Below are 22,741 nucleotides of genomic sequence, written 5' to 3'. Positions count from 1 at the left end.
TCTCTCTCAAAATAAATAAATTAAGAAAAAAAAAGTCCACAGAAAAAGCATAACTGTTACCAGAGCCCTCTTTGCCCCTGTCCTCCCCGTCAGGAAAATTAATCATTGAGTCAGGTGAGTGGGAGCTAAAATTGTTTGGAGGAAATAGAAAATGTTGAGAGAGGGTCTTGTTCTGTTAAATGCATACAAGCCTTATTGTTTAGACATTCATTTCAACATGGGATTGTTTTTATTGTTTCTGCTAATTCTGAAGGAATGTGTGTTCATTATAAAACTCTCAAAATATCCATAGGGACTATTTTGAGCACTAATTTTGTGGCAGGAAGTTGGCATAGAGCTTTATATGTATTTGTGTCATTTCATTATCACCCCAAACTTATCATACAGGTAGTGTTTACCCATTTTACAGCTAATGAAGGTGAGGCCAAGAGAGGATAAGCAACTTGCCCACAGGCACTCAGCTATGTCCATGACTTGCTAGTTGAGGAAAGTTATTTCACCTCCTCCCTAAGCCTTGGTTGTTTCCACTTGTTGAGGAAGGGTAACAACCAATCTGTGCATTCAAACAATGGGACCATGCTCTGGTTTGATACCTGATTCTCCAATAACATTACATCTTTGGGACAGTCCCATAACCATGTGCCCTACTGACTCCTCTGTAAAATGGTAATACCATTTTAGTACTCACAGTTGCCATGAGGATCCAATTAGCTAATACACATTAAGGGCTTAGAACAGTACCTGGTACATAGTGACTGTTAACTGATATTAATATTACTGGTTGTAGCAGTGTTCCTAGGCTATTTTGCTAGGAGAATGTCAGTTATCCAGGCAAGGTTCATTAGAGGGAAAAGAATGGGATTTTAAGGGCAGGCAGATCTATTTTGAAGGATGAAAGAGCTAACACCTGTAAAACACTCAGCTGTGAAAAATAGTTAAGTGCTGATGTCCATTATTTATTATCTATAAATTCCAGAGCATATGCTGTCTTTTAAAACAATATTTTTTTTTACATTTATTTGTTTTTGAGAGGGCACGAGCAGGGGAGGGGCAGAGAGAGAAGGAGATGTAGAATCTGAAACAGGCTCCAGGTTCTGAGCAAGCATTCAGCACGGAGCCCAGTGCAGGGCTGGAACCCAGGAACGGTGAGACCATGACCTGAGCCGAAGCTGGACACTTAACCGAGCCACCCAGGTGCCCCAGAACATGTGCTTTTAACTGCTGTTTATAGCTTCTTCACACTACATTATGGTGGCTAACACAGAGGTAGAAATTGTTAACAGCTTCTCTTGCATTCTTCTGTACTTTTTTTTTATTATTTTATGTTTATTTATTTTTGAGAGAGAGAGAGAGTGCATGAGCGTGGGGAGGCCACAGAGAGAGAAGAGTGAGAATCCAAAGCAGTCTCCATGCTATCAGCGCAAAACCCGACATGGGGCTGTAACTCATGGACCATGAGATTAAGACCTGAGCCAAAGTTGGGCGCTCAACCAACTGAGCCACCCATGTGCCCCATTCGGTATTTTTGAAACAAGCATATAAACTTGTTTCTGTGTGATTTTCACTTTTAACTATGGGTAAATGTAGTGGGTGTGATTTCTGGTTGTAGTATATAGACTACATGACGTTAGGTAGGCTATTTGCCTCCATCTTAGTTTCTTCATCTGCAAAAATGAAGCTAATAACATCCATCTCATAGAGTAGTAATAAGGACAAAATACAATAATTTAAGAGACATAACTGAGCTTTGTCACATAGGTTTAAAAAAGACTTAGTGGTTTAAAATAGATATTCCACACAATAGCCAGAGTAATCCTTATAAATCAGATTGTGTTGTTTTCCTGCTGAAACTCTGAAGTGTTCCACTGCATGCAATGTTCCTGTTCTTATGCCTTACCTTGGTCTGTGTGAGGGTTTTTGGTGGTCTGGAAAATGTTATTTTCATTCTCCACTTGAATTCAGATGATGAAGCTATAGGTAAATGTTTTTCGTACATTTGTTTGGAGTATATGGCATTAGTATGTGGAAAAATAAGTTGAAATCTGAGGGAATTATAGACTGAGTTGTGTTCCCCAAATTCATATGTTGAAGCCCTGACTCTCAGTGGGACTGTATTTGGAGACAGGGTTGTTAAAGGCTAAATCAGATTAAGTGAATTCATAAGGGCAGGACCCTTCCTTATAAAGAATAAAAAGAGACCGGGACATGAACATACACAGAGGAAAGACTGTAAACACACTCAAACAGATGGCTATCTGCAAACCAAGGGTTTACCAGAATGTGACCATACTGATCTAGAATTTCCAGCTTCCAGAACTGTGAGAAAATACATTTCTGTTGTTTAAGCCATCCAATATGTGATATTTTGTTATGGTGGCACTAATACAGGAGGCTTACTAAGACAGCACCCAAGAAATAGTCTGATTATAGGCTCATGGGCAGATGTAGACAACCTCAGGCTTCCTCCCTAAGGGTTTAACTGTATAAGATCTATGGCAAGGAGGAACCGAGAATAGCTCTCCCCTGGAGATACTTTAGATGCTAAAGAGGAGAGAGGAAAGGCTGGAGTTCATTTCCTAAATCTGGGGTTCATTGGATAAATCACTCCTCCTGCTAAGGAAGAGTGGGGGAAGGACGAAGAGCCCAGAACTATTACTCCAGGTGCATCCTGTGGAGACACAGGGGTGGAAGATGGAATGTTCCTACTGAGAACCTACAAGGCCTGCCATAATTGGCCTCTTGACTCTTTCTCTTATTTGGCCTCCCCTCCTTCTTGCTCCCCATACTCCCTCCAGGCATGTGAATCTCCTTTCTGTCCCTCCTGAGTCCTTCCCAGTGCTTTGCCCACTCCAGGGACTTTTCATTTACTATTCCCTTTGCCTGAAACATCTCCCTCATTCTCATGCTTCATGTCTCAGTCCATACGTCACCTTCCCAATGAGTCTTTCCCTAACCATCTTACTTAAAGTGGCCACTGGAAGTTACTTGCTAATTGAAGGTCCTGCTATTTAGTTCCTTCCTGTATAGAACCTAACCAAATCTGTAATTACCCATTACATTTTAATTGTGTACATATTATATGTCTCTCTCAGAGAATGTCGATATCCAGGAGTATCTGTAATATAGTTGGCGTTCAGTAAACATCATGTGTTACTGGAGTGCATGTTGAGAAAAAGAAAAGCAATCCTGATGTCTATGAGTTGGCCAGGTGCTGGCAGAGAGGTCTTGATGTTCTAGGAGCCAACTTGAAACTCACAGCTAGGCCTGTTGAACTCATTCAATTTCATAGAAATGCCAATAGTAGGTGAAGTCACTCTGTAACTATCATGGAACAAGATAAAAGCATCACTACAAAAATAACCAAACATCCTGAGTAATGTGAGTAACTTCTGCGTCTTTTCCAATTACCCCTTAAATCTTCCTCCTGTCTTCCCTTCCTATAGAGAAGATTTATTAAGATATCCAAGCAGAAAGTAACCCCTGCTTCTTGACATTCTCTAATTCAGAGCAAAACCTACTTCCTTATAACCCTCCCAAATCACCCAACCAAAGCCAAATCTTTTAAGTCCTTTATAAGTCCTTTTACTGAAAAGGTCCACTGTTCCTCCTGTCCCTGAATTTCTACCACAATCATCAGTAACCCCAACTTGTTCAATTACAGGTATGTCACTGGGGATCTTTGGCTGGAGAGCATTGACAATATAAACTGGAAGTCCCAGGACACATCTGCTTCCGAATCATCTGGATTTAGGGGCTTCCACGATGTCAGGACACTTTTCTTCCTATATTTTAGATCCACCTTCCTCTTGTGTTGGCTTCATCTTCTGGTGGGATCTTTCTGTAAAGCAGGTCAGATACCCACGGGCACGCCCAGCCCTACATCCATACAGTCCATTATGCAGATGAGGGGAAATCTGTTTTCCAATAACCTAACAGCAAAACTTAAAATACTCTTTTTTTTTTTTCTCAACGTTTTTATTTATTTTTGGGACAGAGAGAGACAGAGCATGAACGGGGGAGGGGCAGAGAGAGAGGGAGACACAGAATCGGAAACAGGCTCCAGGCTCCGAGCCACCAGCCCAGAGCCCGACGCGGGGCTCGAACTCACGGACCGCGAGATCGTGACCTGGCTGAAGTCAGACGCTTAACCGACTGCGCCACCCAGGCGCCCAAAATACTCTTGATTTTCTCTGCTTGGTTTAGATACTTCTCTCTAGATCAATCATTGTACTAGAGGATGGGGTACATTGGCAAGTCTGAGGCACATACCTGTTCTTGGGGTAGAAAAAAAAAAAAGATTCCTTGCTTGTCAATTCCATGAGTGTCACATAGAGTGGAGGTGGATTGCTTCCTATATCAGAATTTGGTTAGAAGAACAGGAAACACTCCCTATTTTGTGGGCAGTAAGGGGTTTTAAATGTTTATTTACTTTTGGGGGCGGGCAGAGGGAGAGTAGACAGAGGATCCGAAGTGGGCTCTGCATTAACAGCATAGAGCCCAACGTGGGGCTCAAACTCAAGAAATGTGAGATTATGACCTGAGCCTAAGTCTGACGCTTAACCTACTGAGTCACCCAGGCGCTCCAGCAGTAAGGGATTTTATATAGAAAATTAGATGCTTATAAAACTACAGTAAGAGCCAGAGGGGAAGAAAGCCAAGGAAGATGGCAGCTAGTTTTCAGTTAAGCTGCTAGTTTTCAAGCAATCAGGAAGGCGCAGGACCTCAGCAGGAAGCTGCTGGCGGTGACTACAAACATCTTCAGTGCAGTGGTGGGTGAGTGGCAAGAAAATGCCTGGAGGCTACTCAAAATCTCACATCTGCTGCAACCCACAGATCTTCTGTTTCCAAAGGAGCAGTGACTATCTATGATCTATCTATCTATCTATCTATCTATCTATCTATCTATCATCTATCTTTCTATTCATTCCAGTCTTCCAAATTTTGTGAAAATTCCTCACATTGGCAAACTAGTTGTCAGGGACTCTGGGATATGTGGTCTGCCTTCACATCTTCTGGCCCCTGTGACACAGAGCACAGAGGGGAAATGGCAGGTGATGGCACTGAGTTGCCAGCAGATAGTCTGATGCAGATTATCAAAGGAGAGGATGTTGGACAAATGATACAAACAATGCCCTCAGTCATGGATATTATAAATACTTTTCTCAGGTTATACCCCTCCCCTCCTTTTTTATTGACATGTAAAGGTTCAAAGGAAGCTTAATTTGGTTGAACAGCTTTAGGAATCATGGGGGTATTGAGACTGGATTCCCGGAGATACAGGAAAATGTCTCCATTTTCAAATACAGGAGGAAAATGGATGTCATAAACTACCATTGATGAGCTTGATGGAAATTTTAGGAGAGTTTCTAGGTAAGAATACCAAGAAGATAGTACACAAGGACTCAGAAAATAAAACTGTGATTACAAAGAAACATCGGAGGTTTACTAAGAACAAATCATACCAAACTTGCCTTATTTGTTTGTTTGCTCCTAAGTGAATTACTGAGGGGGATTACTAGAGTCACAGGGCATGTGGGTTTTAGTGTGGCATTTACTAAAATCTCATTATGCCTCTGTGAACAAATGACCAAATATTGATGGCATCATCGTTGAGTGGAATGAAAGCTGAATGGCTGTGTCCTGACAATGCTCACTAATGGATCAATGTCAACGTAGAAAAATGATCTCTGTGAAGGAGCTCCAGGTTTGTCTGGTCTTGTCCCATTCAAGATTTTTATCAGTGTCTCATATGACAGCATTGATGGCCCTCTAATCAAATCTGAGGATGCACCAAGGCTGAGGGAAAAACAAATGGATTGTATAATAGAATTGGGATTGACAAAACTATCAATAGCCTGGCATGAAGGGAAGAAAAGAGCAAGTTGAATTGTGCTGGAAATAAATTTAAAACATTGCCTCTAGACCTCCACACACTGTTGTGAAGGTAAGTGAGAGGGATGGCTTAACCGAGGACTCTTGGGAAAAAAAAAAAAAAAAAAAGACTAACACCTTGTCTTTATTGTAAACAACATAGACTGTTGAACATATTGAACAGTGAAAATAATGGAATGCCATGTTAGGTTGCATTTATAGAATTATTTTGAATTGAATAATGCTACACATATAGTATATGCTCAGCAGATATCACTTAAATAATTTATGATTTAATGTTTTTTTTTTTTTCTTTCTGGAACACTATGTTGAGTTATCCACACAGTCATTCAGCAAATATTTTTTGAGAACCAGAGCCAGGCTCTGGTTAGGTGCTGAGAACACATCAGTGAACAAAATAGACAAAATCTCTGCCATAAGACAGCTGAAACATTCACTGAGCACCCAATATGTTCCAGATACAGTGTTAAGGCTGTAAAGATGAATAGAGTTCCTGCCTTCAAATTCTTGTTAAGGAAACAGATGTGAAATTATAATTACAACCCAGACGTGCTACAATGCCATTTTAGCTCTAGAAAGAGGAGTTGTTCTGAGAAAGGCACAAGGAACTCATAGAGGGGTGTCTGGGAAGGGGTTGCAATGAGTGGGACACAGAAGAGTTGTTTTATGTGTGTATTTAATAGATATTTGCCCATTCTTGGTGCCACCTTTATGAATGTGTTTTGAGTAAGACAACTAGAATAGTGGGAAAACCTCAAACCTGAACCATAAAGGGCAATAGAAAAGGAACTTGGATTTTGTTTTTTAACCTAGAGATGAGAAATTCCAGGAGTAGGGCCAGCTTCATAGGCATGCAGCCTGTGAAATGTTGCTCTAGAAAATGAAGATTGGGGGTGCCTGGGTGACTCAGTTAAGCATCTAACTCTTTATTTTGGCTCAGGCCATGATCTCACGGTTTGCTAGATCAAGCCCTGCATCAGGCTCTGAGCAGACAGTGCAGAGCCTACTTGGAGTTCTCTCTCTCTCTCTCTCTCTCTCTCTCTCTCTCTCTCTCTCTCTCTTCTCTCTGCCCCTTCTCCACTCATGCTCATGAGCACGCTGTCTCTAAACAAACAAACAAACAAACAAACATGTTTTTAAAATGAAGAATAGTGTCGTACTGTGTGGCTACAAAGGATGGCTTTAGGATATTGCTGGGTGTTTCAGAGCAGCAGATTTGGGTTCACAGGAGGCAGATTTTTCTGGCAGAGTAGTTCATCAGTGGAAGGATAATATTTGTGAAGTAGTGGATTCCTTCTCATTAGAGTCATTCAAACAGAAGCTGGGGAGGCCCCTCACAATATGCGATGAAAATCGACTCCTTGATTTGTGTTGTGGACTGAATGGCCTCTGAGGTCAGGTAGCCCTGAAATTCTCTTACTTTTAGATCTTCCATATGCTGCATTTAAATATTTGTATCATGTATTGCTATTTTGCATCATGTCTGTAAATCATTACCTACTTCACTCAATTATGGACTTCCTGAGACCTTGAGAAAAGGGCTGAGTGGTGTATTGGAGAGGCTGTAGATTTGAAGTTTGTTCCGGTACCAAAACACTGTGTTCCTTTGGGGCAGGCTGTTCACCTTCTCTGCAACTGAATTTCCATGTCTCTAAAAATGAATGTAATAAAACTCATCCCGCCTTGTTGCTGTGAGGATAAGAAATAGTGTGTGGGTAAAGCATCTTGAAGAGAGTAACACACAAAATGGATATACATTTAATGGTAGTTATATTTATTCCATTCTTACATACTGCTGTCCCGCTGGCGTCTGGCACTGAAGAATGTAGAGATCCTTTCTGTCTACAAAGCTCCTTACTGGGTGAAGGCCAAGTGCTCACTGAAATACTGTGGACCAACAAACCAGAGAACCAATGGTCATGGATTCTTTCCTCAGAAGGAGGAGGATTTTGCTCTATATTCTGGTTTTTGGTCTTTTTTTATTTTTTGAGGGTTTTTTTGTTGGTGGTGGTGTGAGTTTTTTTTGGGCGGGGGGAGGGGCTCCCTCAGCTTCTTCTTTGTGTTATTCCTGCTCTGGCTCTTCAGTGTTCTTTACGTCATGTTCTGAAGCTGCTTGAGTCTAGATCAGTGGATTCTGAGCACCCTCTAGAGACAGAAGAGGGATTTGTCTCTTCTTGAAAGAAGATAGATTTTCCTCATTATGCAGCTGCCGGGGCAAAGTGAATGTGCCAGGAGCAAGTGAGATGTGGAGGGAGGGAACACACAAGGGAGAATCCAGCTTTTCTCAACCCACCCTTCCCTAGTAATGCGCTTTTCTGATTGCGTTCTCTTATATGTCCAAATCCCCAGGTGTATCTGAAGATAGGGAGCCACGCAGGATGCACAAAAAGATTCACTTCTATTCTTGAGTACAGGTAGTCAGTTGACAGTGTTCCAGTGGGGCCATCAATGAATCTCTAGTGAATTCCAGACATTCCAGTGACTCAGATCTAGGACTAAGTATGTGCCTGAATTCCCTCCTCTGACTGTCCAGGCAATATGTCCTGCTCAATCATCAGAAGGGAGGGAAAAACTCATTCAAGCGCAGTGGACCACAGAGTGCAATTTTAATTCTAAAATCTATCTCCAAGTATTTAATCTTCAGGTTTTTTTCGTACCCAACTCTTAAATTTCCACAGCACTCCTGTCCCTCAGTAGACTTAAAGAACAACCACTTTCCTGCCACTAATGTAGAGGGGACTAGGGTGATCATAAGGGGGAGGGTATGATAAGACCCACTTCAAGATTGTTACATCTTGGATAATTAGCAAAAGTTATCAACTAACTGAAAACTCAGAACACTTATACAGGCCTCCCTTGGAGATATTGCAGGTTCTGTTCCAGACAATTGCAATAAAACGGATATTGCAATAAGTGAATGTTGCAATGAAACATGTTGATGAATTTTTTGGTTTCCGAGTACATACAAAAGTTATGTTTACACTATACTATAGTCTTTTAAGTGCAAGATAGCATTATGTTTAAAAATGCAATATACATACCTTAACTGAAACATGCTTTATTGCTTAAAAAAAATGCTAACCATCATCTGAGCTTTCAATGAGTTGTCATCTTTTTGCTGGTGGGAGACCTTGCCTTGATGTTGATGGATGCTGACCAATCAGAGTGGTGGTTGCTAAAGGCTAAGGTGGCTGTGGAAGTTCCTTAAAATAAGACAACAGTGAAGTTCATTGCATCAACTGACTCTCCCTTTCATGAATGATTTCTCTGTAGCATGTGATGATGTTTGATAGGATTGTAGAACTTCTTTCAAAGTTGGAGTCAATCCTCTCAAACCCTGCTACTGTTTTATCAACTTAGTCTACATAATATTTTATATATTTTTTTATTTTTTATTTAAAAAAAATTTTTTAATGTTTTTTTATTTTTAGTTTTGAGACAGAGAGAGACAGAGCATGAACAGGGGAGGGGAAGAGAGAGAGGGAGGCACAGAATCTGAAGCAGGCTCCAGGCTCTGAGCTGTCAGCACAGAGCCCGATGCAGGGCTCGAACTCACAGACTGCGAGATCATGACCTGAGCTGAAGTCAAACACTTAACCGACTGAGCCACCCAGGTGCCCCAGTATTTTATATTTTTAAATGTTCTTTATATGTTTTTGGAGAAAGAGGGAGTACAAGCCGGGGAGGGGCAGAGAGAGAGGGAAGGAGAGAGAGAATCCCAAGCAGGCTCTACACTCAGTGCAGAGCCCGACACAGGGCTTAATCTCACGACTGTGAAATCATGAACTGAGCTGAAATCAAGAGTTGGACACTCAACTGACTGAGCTACCCAGGTGCCCCTATGTCATATTTTAAATTCTTTGTTGTCATTTCAACAATCTTCGTAGCATCTTCACCAGGAATAGAATCTGTCTCAAGAAACCACTTTCTTTGCTCATTCGTAAGAAACAACTTTCCATCCATTAAAGTTTTATCAAGAAATGGCAGCAATGAAGTCGTATCTTCAGGCTCCACTTCTAATCTTAGTTCTCTTGCTGTTCCCACCACATCTGCAGTTACTTCCTCCACTGAAGTCTTGAACTCCTCGAAATCATCCGTGAGGTCTGGAATCAACTTCTTTCAAACTCCTGTTTACGTCGGTCACATGTATCATAAGTGTTTTTAATGACATCTAGAACGGTGAAAACTTTCCAGAAGGTTTTCAGTTTTCTTTGCTTAGATCCATCAGAAGAATCACTATCTATGGCAGCTACAACCTTGCAAAATGTATTTCTTAAATACTAAGACTTAAAAGTCAAAATTACTCCATGAACCATGAGTTGTAGGATGGGTGTTGTGTTAGCAGTCATGAAAACAACATTAATCCCATTGTATATCTCCATTAGGGCTGTTGAATGACTAGGTCCAATGTCAACAAGTGGTACTAATTTGAAAGGAATCTTTCTTTCTGAACAGTAAGTCTCAACAGTGAGTTTAAAATACTTAGGAAACATGTTGTAAACATATGTGCTGCCATCCAGGCTTTGTTGTTCCATTTCTAGAGCACAGGCAGAGCAGATTTAGTGTCATTCTGAAGGCTCTAGAATGTTCAGAATGGTAGATGAGCATTGGCTTCAACCTGAAGTCACCAGTTGCTGTAGCTCCGAATGAGATTCAGCCTGTCCTTTGAAACATCAAAGCCGGGCATTGACTTCTCCTCTCTAACTATGAATGTCCTAGATGGGATATTCTTCCAATATAAGGCTGTTTTATCTACACTAAAATCTATAGTTTAGTGTGGCCACCTTAATGATCTTAGCTAGACCTTCTAGATAACTTGCTGCAACTTCTATATCAGACTTGCTCTTCACCCTGCACTTTTATATCATGGAGACAGCTTCTTTCCTTAAGAAGCTTCTTTCCAACCCTTCTAGCTTCAGAGTTTTCTTCTGCAACTTCCTTACCTCTTTCCATCTTCACAGGATTGAAGAAAATTAGGGCCTTTCTCTGGGTTAGGCTTTGGCTTAAGGGAATGTTGTGGCTGGTTTGATCTTAAACCCAGACCACTCAAACTTTCTCCATATCAGCAATACACTCTTCCATTTTCTTATCATTTGTGAGTTCACTGGGATAACATTTTTAATTTCCTTCAAAATATTTTCCTTTGCATTCACATCTTGGCTAACTGTTTGGCTCAAGAGGCCTAGCTTTCAGTCTGTCCCAGCTTTCAACATGTCTTCCTCACTAAGCATAACCATTTCAAGCTTTTGATTTAAAGCCAGAGACATGCAACTCCTCCTTTCCCTCGAACACTTAGAGGCCTTTGTGGGGTTATTTATTGGCATAAATTATATTGACATAAACATAAATAAAGTAAGTTATTAATTTCAATGCTGTTATGTCTCAGAGAACAAGGAGGCCCAAGGGGAGGCAGACAGAAGGGGGAACAGACACTTGGAGTAGTCAAAACATAACATTTATTAAAGTCACTGTTGTATATTTGCACACTTCATGGTGGTGCCCCTAAACAATTACAATAATAAAATGAAAGATTATTGATCACAGATCACCATAACAAATATAATAATGATGATGAAAAAAAGTTTAAAGTAAAAGTTTGAAATTTTGGGAGAATTATCAAAACGTGACTGAGAGACACAAAAGTAAGCAAATGTTATTGGAAAAATGGTACCAGTAGACTTGCTTGATGCAGGGTTGTCACAAACCTTCAATTTACAAAAAAAAAAAAAAAAAAAAAAAAAAAAAAAAAAAAAAAAAAAAAAAAAAAAAAAAAAAAAAAATGCAGTATCTGTGAAGCACAATACAATGAGATATGCCTGTGCTTGGTGGGGTACAAGAGAAAATTTTTTTATTATCTTTTGCCCATCAGTCTTCAAACAAGTGCTGTTGGCTCTTCCTTTCCTGCTCCTTTGTGGCATACTGGGCAGATGTCACAGCTTTCCAGACACTTGCCCATGTTAAAATGTCCAGGCCAGCTAGGCCAGTCTAAAATCTTATTCTTATATCCAACTCAAAGTATCTCCTCTCTCCATCAGCCAAGACCTGCCTTGCTCATTGGGAACTGGACCCTTTTGTTTTTGCTCTCCTTCATGCCTCTTCTCTCTTCCTTCTGATGCTTCAGACCTCTCCAAGATCAGGATCTGAAAGGAGGGATTCGAGGAAAGTGGTAAAATCATTTTTTCTTCACAGGTCTGGTTGATGGTTCTTCCCTAGCTATGGTGGACTTCCATATGAGGTGCAAATTTCAGAGCTTCTGGAAGTCCATGGGGCTCCTCACTGCATGGTTTCTTGATATGGGAGAACCTTGTGACTTGACCTTCTCCAAACAACCACTTCCTTCCTGCCCCAGGGGATACATACTCCAGAGTACCTTATTACTATGGTAGCCTCACCTGTTGGCCAGGATCCATGCAGATGCGAAGGAGGGTTGCTGGCAAGACAGTCTCACCTGTGGCCAACTCTTGATTTCCAAGAGACCCACACCAGGTAGTGAGGATGCAGGCTGCTCTGCTACCAGCTCCTCTCTTCCCCCTGCCACCAGTCCATTTCTTCCTTTTTCCCTTACTCAAATATACACAGAGGAGGGAAACAGGGAGATGCTGGTCAAGAGGACAGAGTTTCACTTCTGTAGGGTGAATAACTTCTGGAGATCTAATGCATAGCATGGTGACAATAGTTAACAATTCTGTGTTATGCACTCATTTGCTAAGAGGGTAGATCTTAAGCGTTCTCACCACACACACACAAACAAAAGGAAGGAAGGAAGGAAGGAAGGAAGGAAGGAAGGAAGGAAGGAAGGAAGGAAGGAAATGATAACTATGTACAGTGATGGATGTGTTAATTACCTTGGTTGTGGTCATCATTTCACAATGTATACATATATCAAAATATCAAGTTATATACCTTAAATGTATATAATTCCTACTTGTCAATTAAAGCTCAATAAAGATGGGAGGAAAAACAGATGTGGAGGGAAGATGGCAAAGCCACTACTCCAACAGATGTCCACAGGGCAAAGGGATGCTGGGCTTTCATCTTTCAGGTACACACAGGCTTTACAAGTGGTCCTTTCAGAGCACCCCCCCACCCCAGTTTGACTTGGGTGGGAGTGAATACCATAAAGAGTAGAGGGGAGAAGGAAAAAAACAGCTTTTCTCCCCCTGAAAGCGATGACTCCATATTCTAACAAATTCCATTTAGTTGAGGCAATCATTGTCAAATTTTTAGTCTTTTCTCTCTATAGACAGGAGAGAGCATGGATGGGTGTTGATCATAGTACTGGAGGGGCCTCATCATAATAAGCCTGAAGAGGAGTGTGGTGCTCACAATGCAGGATGCTCAGGGCTGATTCCACTCAGTTTCAGGGCATCAGCTTGTGGTTTCTGTTATACCTGTATAGATGCAGATGGTATAGAAAAAAAGAAATTAAATGTGAGGATCTTAGAAATGGAAGACCAAGAAAATGAGATCTAAGGAAATTTTGCAAACCATGTAGAACAGGCTGGAAGATGTCTCTTGATATTTAGCTCCAGGAAAATAAGGATGTGTCTGTCCCTTCCCCCTGCGTGTGTGTCTTAAGTATCAAGCAATCCAGCATTTTGAAGCTGTGTGGGCTCCTTAGTTAGCAGGTAACAGGAGGAGTACATGGTGACTACATCATTATTCTTCCTTGTTATTCTTTGTAGTAGTTCTTTGTAACCTTTACTCTTTGTAGTCACTGCATTCCAAACTTTCCTAGTGTGATGGCCATTGGAAGCCTACGAGTGTCCTTCTGGAAAAATAATGGCAAGAGAACATATGCCCAAAAAAGACCACTGTGTATCTAGTCACCTCTTTTCTTTACAGTTCCCAGTTTGAAATGCCTTTCTATGGTTCTTGTCCACAACCCCAGCTTTCCAGAGCTGACGACTACACAGGTAGCAGATGGAAATCTATAGTAATTTGCCTCCTCCACTGGTACTCTTCAGAGCCATAGTGTGTTGTGTAACCCATACACAATGTGACCTAAAACAAGCACTTACTAGATATCTTTCAAGTGGAATTCAAACATAGGAAGATGTGATAGTGTGAAGGTCAGTTCTACTGACTTTCCTCTATTCTGTTTTGCTCATGAAAGCAAGTTCCTAGAGTGCATTTCAGCGATGATTCAATTGATGGATATTTGCTTTACATACAATATCTGGATTCACAATAATAGCCTGCAGCTGTGATTCCCCATCTTAATCTTGGTTGTACATTAAAAATGCCTAGGGTGAGGCGCCTGGGTGGCTCAGTCGGTTAAGTGACCGACTTCAGCTCAGGTCATGATCTCACAGCTGGTGAGTTCACCCAGCATCGGGCTCTAGGCTGACAACTCAGAGCCTGGAACCTGCTTCAGATTCCGTGTCTCCATCTCTCTCTGTCCCTCCCCCACTCATGCTCTGTCTCTCTTTTCTTCAAAAATAAACAGTTAAAAATATTTTTTGAAAAATGCCTAGGGAGCTTTCAAAGCTCCCCATGCCCACACACCCAACCCATTTACAGAGAGGATCTTGAGAGTGGGACTCAGACCTCAGATTTTGTTTTGTTTTGTTTTAAGGCTTTCCAGAAGTTTCTGGTATGCAGCCAAAGTTGAGAAACACTGCTGTAAAGTAATCCAGAACTGTGTGCTCCAAATCCAGGAGTCTGTCTTTTTGCCATTAACTCCTTCTCATCCTTGGTCCTTGACCCTGCCCCCACCCCACCCCACCCCACCCCAAGCCTCCGTAGGCCTCTGGGACCCTGATCTTTGCCCCTCTGTTTAACACAGCCATAGTGAAGACGGAAGCCTGGGTGGCACAAGGGTGACATCTAGTGGTGAAAATAAATTTGTCAATTGTCCCATTTCCTGGAAAATTACAAGAGAAAGTCACCAGTGGAACCTGATCTGTGTGCATCCTTGCATTGGCTAACCCGTGCTTTTCTGTCCCATGTAACTGATGACATTCTGGGAAGATCACCAGGCTGAACTGCATTTTTGGAAACCACAGAGGAGAGGTTTTGGTCTCTGCTGAACTCAGTCTTCATTTTCAGGGGGCTTTGCCCACCCTGCCAAGAGGTCTACTGTTCATGGCCCTTCTATCACTCACAGGCACAGCCTGACAGCCCCTTGCCTCAAGCCTGGCAAGCATGCCAAGCTTTCCCTGTTTCACTCCCATTGGCACTAAGTGCTTGTGTGCACATGGGCTCATCTGGCCAGGCCCCTCAGGTGGCAGGCAGACAGGGGGTGTGGGTGGGGGTGGTCTCTGATTTTCAAGTGCTCAAAGTCCCCCCTCATGCTCTGTGTCTCCCTCCATGGATACCTCTGCTGCTCCCAGCAAATGTAGGGGAGTTGATGCCTGTGGGCATTATATTGGATTACTAGGGCCGCCATAGCAAGGGACCACAGACTGTGTGGCTGAAACAACATAAATTTACTTTCTCACAGTTCTGGAGGCTGGAAGTCTTGATCATAGTGTTGTCCAGTTGATTCTTTTGAGTCTTCTCTTCTTGGCTTATAGATGGTTGACTTCTTCCCGTGTCTTTTTTTTTTTTTTTTTTAATTTTTTTTTTTCAACATTTATTTATTTTTGGGAGAGAGAGAGACAGAGCATGAACGGGGGAGGGGCAGAGAGAGAGGGAGACACAGAATCGGAAACAGGCTCCAGGCTCTGAGCCATCAGCCCAGAGCCTGACGCGGGGCTCGAACTCACGGACCGCGAGATCGTGACCTGGCTGAAGTCGGACGCTCAACCGACTGCGCCACCCAGGCGCCCCTTCCCGTGTCTTTATATGGTCTTCACTCTGTGTGTGTCTGTGTCCCCATCGCTTCTTATAAGGACACCAGTCATATTGGATGAAGGCCCACCCTAATGACCTCATCTTAACTTGATCACCTTTTAAAGGCCTCATCTCCAAATACAGTCATTTTGAGGTACTTGGGGTCAGGGCTACACCAGATGAATTTAAGGAGGCAGGGACACAATTCAGCCAGTGACCAGCATGTTTAGCTAATATGCGAGATGGAATCCAGTAAATAAATTCTTCTCCCTTTTTCCCTGTTGACTATTTGGAGACACAGTAATTTTAGGCAGCCTCTCTGAGCTTGACCTTGGAGACCAAGTAACCTTTTGGCCCCTTAAAAAGCTGTGGCCAGCTCAGTAATGCATTCTGTTCTTCTTTGTCACACAACCCCGTTTCCTTCCTACTTCCTTCAGATAGTGCTCCCTACTGAAGTGTTTGCGTGTAAGATTTTCTTTCTAGAGTCTAGTGGTGCCCATCTTTCATATGAATTTCTCTGGTTTCACCAAGCTTAGGCACAATGAGAAGTTGCTGGACATTGATTTGGCTTCCTTGTGTTGTGTCAGATCAGTTCCACATAGCCAACCCTAAGTACTTAGTATATACAAGAGGATATAGAAGTATAAAACCGAGTGAGGCCTGGTACTTAATATAGATAATACAGGGCTTTTATAAGAGGCATAATCAAAAATGGCTTTAACACAATGGGAAATTATTGTTAAATTTTTAATAGTTTCTTAAAAACTCAAAATGGTAAGAGTTGTGAAAGGGATAACGTCTGAGGTGTCTGTAACAGGTGTAAGCTCAGGACCTCACCCAAGTTTCTCTGAATTAAAGTCTCTAGTATTTGTGACAAGGAACCTGCATCATTAATAATCTCCCTCCCACCCAGGAGGGGCACCTGGGTGGTTCAGTCGATTAAGTGTCCGACTCTTGATTTACGGTTCGTGGGTTCAAGCCCCATGTTGGGCTCTATACTGACAGTGTGGAGCCTGCTTGGGAGTCTCTCTCCCTCTCTCTCTGCCACTCCCCCCACCTCTCCCTCTCTCTCAAAAATAAACATTAAAAAAATAACCTTGGGGTGCCTAGGTGGCTCAGTTGGTTAAGCGTTCGACTTTGACTCAGGTCACGATCTTACAGCCTGTGGGTTGGAGCCCCACATTAGGCTCTGTGCTGACAGCTTAGAGCCTGGAGCTCGCTTCAGATTCTGTGTCTCCATCTCTTTCTGCCCTCCCCACCCCCCTCCCAGCTCATGCTCTGTCTCTCTCAAAGATCAATAAACATTTAAAAAAAAAAAAAAAGCAAGTCTCCTCAGGAGAATTTGGTATGTGATAAATATTGAGAGCTTTTTTTTTAAAGTTATGCTGTCCAAATAGTTAGAATAGTGCTTTGCACAGAATGGGGATCCAAAAGCATTGACTACGTCGGTGAACAAAAGTATGAGCCAATAAGGCATTTATTTGGAAAGGGACCCCACATCTTCCATATCTTCTAGATTCCAAATCCAGTGCTGTTTCCCTAAACCCCCTTGGAGAGCACCATTTGGGATTCCTTAAGTTAGGAAGGCATTAAGCCGTTGTTGGAAATGGGCTTCTGCTGTTCTCAGTTCTGGAGGCTTTTCTGCAAGCTGCCAGAACTCAGACGCCACGCCGGCTGGACTCATTGCCCAGCCTGTCCACGGAGCAGGTGGTTGGCCTGAAGCTTCGAGAGGCAGTTAAGGTCAAACTCCCCACTGTCACCAGGGACAGTTGTTCTCAAGAACAGCTTTCATAAAAGAGTGAAATCCTCCTACTCAAATAGCCTTTGTCCTGAGAAGAGAGACAACTTTATGATTACTTTCTAATAAAAGTCTGTGCTAAGCTTGATTTCTGTGGAGCGTTCTGCAAGGGCTGATAACCCCTGGGATCATCCAGCTGATGGTGGATTGAATTCAATCCTGAATTCTACTACCGTGGGCTCTTGGGGGGTAACTTCTAACCTCTCTTAATGGAAAGGGACAAAGAAAGGCCAGTTCTGGATTTGTGAGGTCAGGCACAGCTCAGGCAGCATGGAATTTACAGAGTTTGCTGCCAGCTCAAGCTGTTTTCTCAAAATGACTGTCTCTCAAGGGAGAGATATTATGCTAATATTGTTAGAAGCTCAGAGGTTAGGTTATAAAACAATATTTATCTGCTCTTTTGTCAGCTTTATTTTTCGTTTTGGTTTAATGGTTGTTGAAAATGTGGGGAAATCAAGGGAGATGAAAAATTGCACCAAATAAAAAAGACTAAAGAAAGAAAAGGAGGGGAGTAGAGAGTCAGCAAAGAGCAAGTGAGCAGAGTATATTCACACATGAGAGAATGTGGTAGAGTGAAAGGGGAAGAGAATTTAGTTCCTGCCTCCCTCCTTTTTCCTTTGAAGAGAGTACGGTGTAAGCTTCGCACTGTCCTGACCCCGCCCCAAATTGTCAGTGACCCTGTTTTTTCTTTCCTCTAAGCCTGAAACAGGTATTGAGGGATAATCTTAGAAAGTTGTAAATTGCCTGAGCACAACACTGAGACCCCCCAGAGACTACTGTAAGTCTAATGCTGTCTAGCAGAGGGTGCAGCCACAGAAGAATAAATCTCTGGACTTGTGCCTTTGTCCGGCCCATGCCCGCTGCCCTCCTCTGTGTCTCACCATCTCCTGGAAAAGCTTTCAGCTGAATCCTTCATGCTCACTCTCTCAGAAATACAGCCTCATGGGGCTCCTGGGTGGTTCAGTCGGTTAAGTGTCCGACTTCGGCTCAGGTCATGATCTCACGGTTTGTGAGTTTGAGCCCTCGAGCCCAGCATTGGGCTCTCTGCTGTCAGCACAGAGCCTGCTTTGGATCCTCTGTACCCTGCCTCTCTCTGCACCTCCCCCGCTAGTGCTTTCTCCCTCTCTCAAAAATAAATAAACATTAAAAAGGAAAAAAAGGAAACACCGCTGCATGTAATCCCTTTGCTATTTAGGGGCAGAGGTACCCAGGCTTGTGAGGGAAGAACAAGGATTCTGGACTCTGATCTGCCCCATTCTCCTTTCTCTCTCTCCCATACAAGGGTGAGACACTGAAAAATTGGAAGGTCAGGGAGGACGTTGTCCCATGGGACCTCTGGGTTTCCACTCCCCACCACAAACCCCTAGAAGTAGAAGTATGGGACATCCTCCCACTGTTAGGAAACGTATTACAACGTATTCTCTTCTGCTCAGTGCTTTGCCCTTGTTGAAAAGAGAGAGGGGAGAGCAAGAAGGAATTAAGTGAAAAGGTTATTTCAACATATGATTCTGGTTGCGAATATTATGTTGCTCACATCGTTAGGAGGGTCAATTATGAATGTCCAGGGGAAATGACTGTGCCCTCTCTTCTTCTCTTATGTTCTCTCTTTCTCTCCCCTGCCAGTCTTGATACTTTCCTGCAAGGAGCTACCTGCCGAGTGGAGGTCAGGACATAATTTTGAGGTAAAAATGTTGCTTCTTCTCTGTATGAAAAAAGATGTTAATTATAAAAGAGGAGTATCATTCATTGTTTATTTTTGCTTTTGTTGCCCTTACTTTTGATGTCAAATTCAAAAAATCATTGCCCACAGCAACATCAAGGAGCTGACCCCCTCTGTGTTCTTCTAGGAGTTTTATGGTTTCAGGTCTTAACATTCAGGACTTTAATCCATTTTGAGCTGATTTTTATGTATGGTGTAACATTGGAGTCCTGTTTCATTCTTTTCCACATGGACATCTGGTTTCCCCAACACCATTTATTGAAGAGACTATCTTTTCTCCACTGTATGTTCTTGGTGCCTTTGTCATAAATTAATTCACCATATGTATATGCATGGGTTTGTTTCTGTGCTCTCTATTCTGTTCCATTGATCTATGTGTCTCTTTTTATGCCAATAAGATACTGTTTTGATTACCATAGCTTTCTAGTATAGTTTGAAATCCGGCAGTGTGTTGACTCCAGCTTTGTTCTTCTTTCTCAAGATGCTTTGGGTGTTTAGGGTCTTCTGTGGTTTCATACACATTGTGGGACTGTCTTCTCTATTTCTGTGAAAAATGCAATTGGAATTTTGGTAGGGATGACATTGAATCTGCACATCACTGTGTATAGTAGGGACATTGGAACAACATTCCCGGCCTTTTTCCCCACAGAAGGCAAAATGACTTGTGACGGAGGTTTCAAACCCCCCCTATCTCTGCTACTTGGGATCTGTCCACCTGTGTCTTCTCATCTGCTCTCTGCTGCCCCTCTCAGGGGACGCATGTGACTATGAACAATTTGTGCCAGTGTCAGGATAAATAAGCACGTCTGACTCAGGGTTAATTAGCAAGACCACGTTACATCAGGCCTGGTCCGTTTTTCTCCAGCTTCATCGGTAATAAAGGTGATAGTTTTATCTCCATCTACCTGACTTTTTTGCCCATCTTTCAGGGGGAGAAAGCAGACTGTTGCTTAATCACTTCTTAAAAGTTCGAAACAATCAATGCTAAAAGGGCAAGGCAGAGCCATGAGCAGAAAATGGGCCAAGAATTTTGATGGTAGACCAAATCCAGGTCTACCTGGAAAAGGAACACAATGCCTGGTGTGAAACTGCTTGGGCATTTGCCAAAGGTGCCTCTTCCTTAAGACACTGTACTTCCATCTACCAGAAAATGGTCATAAGATACTGATTTGCATAGAATGAGACAGTTTGCTATCATTCTTCTGGAAATTGCCACATTTTGGGTGCAGATGGATGTCTAAGATGAGACTGGTGCCCTCCAGAGTTGTGCAGTGCCCTACCTGTCCTGCAGGCAGCACCAGTAAATGCTGGTGTCCTACACCGTATTGGGAAAATGGGGACACCCATACACCAAGTTCCTTCTTTCCTCACTCAGTGCAAGAAGCCCTCGAGTAAATAGGGCCCTCAGAAGCTCCTTACTGGATTGGTCTTGCCCTGTCTGTGACTCAGTTTGGGCTCAAGGAACCATACTTTTATATCTATCTGAAGATATCTGAGTTCTCTAGGAACCAGCCTCTAACATTATCTTATTTTAGGTCTCGGATACCAGATCTTTTTTAGAAGCACCTGACCCTACAGCTTGTTATTGTTAAATACCAGTCACCCAATCCCCAAACAATTCACTAATGCTTATGCAGGCCAGCCACGGGCCAGGATTCCTGTGCAATCACCACTCAGTCTTCCCCATCTCCACAACAGCCTAGCATAGTGGGTACTCAAAAAGCTGGTGAATGAATAAATGAATGGATAAATTCCTCATTTGTATACATAGTACAGCATCCTCTCTGAGTCATGTTTGTCTAGAACGTATTCATTCGTATATCGCCTTTGTGCCTTTTCCCAGAACTATTATATTGTTAGTGTTCTTTAAATTGGCTCACTTTTTCCCTTAAATCTTTTGAGTAAAAATCCTCATTGAGTGAAGAACAGTATTTCGGTATCTTTGTGCTATGGTAAAATGTTCAAACCTCACACCACTGAGAAACATGTTACGTAGTGACTATTGTGCAAATATCACAACTCAGGAAGCATTGCCCTAGGTCCTGGGGTCCACCAGGAGCTGAATCAAGATCCAACAAACTCCCAGATGCCAGCTGAATATTGCAACCTGCAGGCCTTGTCAAAGGCAGTACACATTGTGACACTTGTTAGCAATAGGATAGGGAGAGCTGGTAGAACCAGGAGAGGTTGGCCATAGGCTCACAGGCTCGCAAGCTGTCAACCCTGTCAAAAAACAAAACAAAACAAAACAAAACAAAAAACCCAGAGCCACGCCTGCCAGCCAGAGGAAATGAATCAGAACAATTATTCAGAGTCATTTGTCTGGAAGGGGGAAGAGACTTTTTTCTTAGTTTGCAGGAAATGCTTAGGTAAGCACGAACCCTGCTGGGCAGGCTAGCACCTGCCAAGTCACTGTCTGGAAACCCAGATAATTCCAGACTCTGCACTTCCCGATGAAGTCCCCTTGGCATCAGTTGTCAGGGCTGTCCGATGGCTCAGTGAGAAAGCTTCTGCTCAGCATCCTGACAGAAGACACTGCGTTCCTACATCTGCTTGCTTGTCAGGGAACAGGTGTCTCTGGGTGGTACTGCCCTGGGTGTGATAAACACCAGTCAGGAGAGGCAGGTGAGGCTGACTTGCCTAGCAAAGCTATGGAGGCCACTCTGGGCCCAGGAACAGGGCTAGAGGAGACACCACCCTCTTGGTTCTAACTGTGGGGTGCCTTGGACATACCTTAATCCACCAAAAATATCAGAAAAATAAGGGGAAGAAAATGCGCTAGGCACTGTGCTGGCTGCTGTAAGGATAGACATTGTATATCCATCTTTTACAAAATGTTAGAGCAAGCCTTTATTTGTAAATAACCAAATAATAAAGCACTCATCCTGAACTTACTGGAAGGCCAGGGAATTTCCCAGGCATTTCTGAGAGTTCCCAAAGACAGCTTTATGTTCCCAAAACCCATTTGCTTTCCTCTGGGGTGCCTTCTGAATTTAAGTTCATTCATGTTGGCTGTGTCGAAATCATGTTTCCACAGTCCAGTCTCTCAGACCACTTTGCACATTGCCACACACACACCTCACCACCAGAGTAGATGCAGGGTCCTCCTTGAAGCCCCAAAGCACAGCAAACACAAGGTTGCCATGCCAGATGTGTTTGATCAGAGTGTAAGAATGACATGAGGACACTACACTGTAGCTGGACATCTGTTGTCACTGCTTCTAGGACACATCAGCCCTGCCCCTTCCCAGGTACCCACTCCTGTCACTGTCACCCATAGCTGCTGGCCTCAGGGCATGACATAGGGGCTCACTTATCTACCCAGACAAAAATCCTCCTTCAAAATTCCTATATTTATAATTCCAGCCCCCTTCTGTTTTTCCCCATCCTCAGGACCCCACAAGAGGAAGTAGAAAAAATTTTTAAAAGGTAAAAACAACTCTCTAGAGACAGATCACCTGTGATGAAGACAGCCCTGTAATTATTAAACAGGAAATTTGACCATCCTGTCTAAAGTATATGCATTTGAATCTTGCCATTTGCCTTTACCTCTG

General features: G+C 42.7%; 1 long non-coding RNA gene across 2 annotated transcripts in view; it reads left to right on the top strand.

Annotated features, from left to right (window-relative positions):
• The window catches only part of LOC147578926 (uncharacterized), a 96,976-nt gene that overhangs the window by 62,456 nt on the left and 11,779 nt on the right, over positions 1-22,741 (top strand). For both annotated transcript variants that reach the window (XR_015253348.1, XR_015253349.1), the window contains exon 3: positions 19,091-19,149. This is a non-coding gene — a long non-coding RNA (uncharacterized LOC147578926). The remainder of the gene's footprint in view (positions 1-19,090; positions 19,150-22,741) is intronic.

This window comes from Puma concolor, chromosome B4, assembly GCF_028749965.1.
Source record: "Puma concolor isolate L17-30 chromosome B4, mPumCon1.1.hap2, whole genome shotgun sequence".
Lineage (NCBI taxonomy): Eukaryota > Metazoa > Chordata > Mammalia > Carnivora > Felidae > Puma > Puma concolor.
This window is presented reverse-complemented; position numbering and strand designations above follow the sequence as displayed.